A 3,866-nucleotide genomic window follows, 5' to 3' on the forward strand; every position below is an offset into this window, starting at 1 on the left:
CCTCCCGAATTTGACATTAAAATAACAACAACAACAACAACAACAACAACAAAGACCAGGGAGATTGATTACAGGGCTGGAATCATTCCTCTGTATATGGGAGCTCATGTTCAATTTCTAGCACTAGTCACCTGAACACAACTAGGTATTAGGAATAGCCTCCAAGTACCAGCACCAAATCCAGACAGAAAAAAAAACATTACCTACAAATTAGGAAAATGAGAGGAGAAGAAAGCAAGAAAGTTGAAAGGGTTTTTAAGTGCTTTTCCCATTAACAGGACTAGCATCCTTTTATGCTCACCCTTTCTTCCCCCTGGTTAGTACCATTGAGGTGCTCGCCATTCAGAATGAAGGAGAGAAAAGGGGGTCAGGAAGTTATAGAGCCCCTGCTGACATTACATTATCTGCCCCTCAAGGAGAGCTGCTTTACAGTATTTAATAACTTGGCTCAGGCTACAAGTGGCCAAACCAGAAATTCAATTTATTTCCATTTTTGATGAATGATTCATAAGCTCTAAATGGTTTAGTTCCAAAATTTGAAAGACCAATGTTTCTCACCTGTGCACTGCTGCAGCTGAGAGCAAATGAGAATTTATAAGAAAAAAGAGGGGAGCCAGAAGCAAACACAAACTGATCTTAAAACGGAAGGCTGTGCCCTGCAAATGCCAGTGTGGCTTCACTGAAGACAGTTCAAAGAGTAAACAGGAGTAGACTGAGTGTCTGCAAATGATGTGGCCCTGAGCCAATCTGTTGGAAACTTCATCCACACATGGAAGAGGTAGGAAAAATAGGAATCTGGAACACAGTGTGGGTCTCTAATTGAAAGAGGCAGACAGAGACACTATTTCTAAACAAATTTTCTCTGTGTTTAGTATCGCAATCAGTCAGGGTCTGGCAGAGAACAAAGGGCATGTGGGACTGGCTAAAGAGGAAAATATAACAAAAGGCTGAATGTCTAGTCCAGTGCTTCTCCAAGTGGGCAAAAACCCACCCCCGGGCAGGGGTGACACCTGAACAGTACAGAGAGGAGCAGTAGTAGCTTTGGGTGCAAATAGGGTAGGGATTGGAGCCACTATTATTCACTGAAAGGTGATGGATTTCTGATGAGTGTGCAGCCAGCAAGTTTAAGAACTTCTGGGATAGCAGAAAACTAACAAGAATTGAGCAGTGGCTGGGTCGATAGCACAGAGTTTGCCTTGCACGCACCCAACCCAGGACAGACCCGGGTTCAATCCTGGTATCTCATATAGTCCCCTGACTCTGCCAGGAACTATTTCTGAGTGCAGAGCCAGGAGTAACCCCTGAGCATCGCCAGGTGTGGCTCAAAATCTAATAATAATAATGATGATGATGATGATGATGATGATGATGATGATGATGATGATGCAATTTAAAAAAGGAGAGAACATCAGTAACTAGATTAACATGACCTAGGGAGGAAGCAACTGCAAATTGAGTGGTTCCTGTCCAGAGATAAAGGATTTTGTAGAAACCAGCTAATTATCATGCCACGAAATAAATTGTTCCTCTGGCCTCCAGTATCCTGTAGAGCCTTCCACTATACATCCACTTACAATGCATCCCATCATTCATGAGCAGTGAAGGAGCCCATGAATCAAGTCCTGAACAGAAGGTGAAAATAGAAAGGGTCTGAAAGAAAAGAATAATAACCATTTGTGCAAAGGTTTTTTTTTCATATGTGCAGTATGTGGAATTATGCCATGCCAGTGGTTGAACTGTGTCCTCCAAAATAGTAAGTGTAATGCTTATGCCTAGTACCCATATATGTGACTTTATCTGGAAGGGAAAGAGGTATCTGCCCAATGAGCCATCATCTTATCAGTGAGACTGAAACAGCCAGTGCTAGTAAAAGCATAATGGTTTAGCTTCTATGGAAAGGAGAAGAGAGATCTTCCAAAGTAAAAATAGAGTTTTCCTATGACCTAGTGATTCTATTTCTCAAAATCCAACCCAAAAACATACAAATATTAATTTGAAAGATAGTTATGCACAACTATGTTCATACCTGTCAAATATGCAGGGAACAAATATGCTTGCTAGAAAGTCTGAAAAGAGAGGCAGAAAAGGGTAATTTAAGGGCCCTTAATTACTAATTACCAATTGGTAGGGATTCTACCTGTACTTATCTGTCACCTTTTTCAGAAAAGAAAAATCCAGAGACTTTAGTATTAGCTCCCTCAGGCCCTTTTGAGATGTAGAAGGTTAAATTAGCACTGATAGGCAACTGTCAACAATCGCCCTTCTTCCTGTGCTTACTGGTTCTAAAGATGAGATACTTGAAGAATAGTGAGAGCTCTTGGTAGACAAAGTCTGTGAGCACCCTGACCCCTTCCTTTTCTCTTATGTCGTTTTATTTTCTGAATCCTCACTGCACCTGTTTCAGCCCCAGTCACTGAGGGCTGGCCCCCAGCACATATCAGTGCCAAACACTTTAGCCAGGATACCAAAATAATCCAAATGTTCACTAACAAGAAGCTGTGGTATACACACAAAGGAATATTTTGCAGTTATAAGAAAAATGTGATTCTGTAATTTTCTGTAGATTGAATAAAATTAAAGAGCGTTTTTAAGTGAAATAAGGCATAAGGATTTACCTATTTAACAAATACAAGATGATCTAAATTATCTGTGGTATAGACAAAGAAACAAAACAAACAACAGAAATAATCAACACTGACAGATAATAAACACTTAGCTCTTGAGCACAAAACCCAAATTACCAAGCAGTAAGGGAACGTTGAGAGGACAGATATAAGTTACATAGGACAGTTGTGGATGGTCTTAGGCACATTAGTGGTGGTGAAGGTGACATAAGCTAGTACATAAGATAAAAGTCATCATATTATTACCTTAAATTCTATTTAAAGGGAAGGATATTTGTAAATATGATCAAGTGGTGATGAAGTCATGCTGGATTGAGGGGGGGCACTAATTCAAATGAGTGTAAGTAGAAGAGGAGAATATTTTAGACAGATTCAGTAAGAATGCTGTATAGTTGCAGAGGCAGAGATTAAAGTGATATCCTGACCAGCATGAGATGCCATTAGCTGGCAGCAACCACCAGAAACTAGGAAAGGCAAAGAAAGTCTTTCCATAAAAACTTCTATTTTTTCCTTTTGTATTTTTATTCTCCATAATTGGGAGGTATAAATTTTTATTGTCCTTAACCCTCCAATTTTTGTAGCCATTTATTGCAGAAGACTGCATAGATATAGAAAACAGATCCTATAATTGTAGCAACATAAAAAAAGCATTTCTGTGTTTCAGGAAAAATAAAACAAATGGAAAGTTTGTTTTAAAAGCAAAGGTCTTAGGACAAATGAAATTTTGTTTTTCCTATGAACTGCATGACTTTATTTTTTCTATTTTTTAAATTTTTACTTTATGTTATTGAAACCATTATAATTTTCAAACCTTCATAGTTGGGTTTTAGACATACAATGAATCAGGGTCAATCCCATCATCAGTGTTGATCTCTGTCCACCAATGTTCCCAGAATATATCCCAACCACCACCCTTTGCCCCCAAACCTGCCAGTATAACAGGCCCATTTAAAGTTCAGATTGTTTGAGGCCAGATCTATAGATAGCACAGGGATAGGGTGTTTGCCTTGCATGCAGCCAACCCAGGATGGAAGGTGGTTTGAATCCCGAAGTCCCATATGGTCCCCCAAGCCAGGAATGATCTCTGAGCGCATAGCCAGGTATGACCCCTGAGAGTCATGGTGTGGCCCAAAACAAAACAAAACAAAACAAAAAGTTTAGATTGTTAGGAGTTTGGGTCTCTTGAGTTCATTTTTGTTGATTTTTGCTTGTATGTTTAGTTCTTTACTTTTTTTATCTCCA

Source organism: Suncus etruscus, chromosome 4 (genome assembly GCF_024139225.1).
Source record: "Suncus etruscus isolate mSunEtr1 chromosome 4, mSunEtr1.pri.cur, whole genome shotgun sequence".
NCBI lineage: Eukaryota > Metazoa > Chordata > Mammalia > Eulipotyphla > Soricidae > Suncus > Suncus etruscus.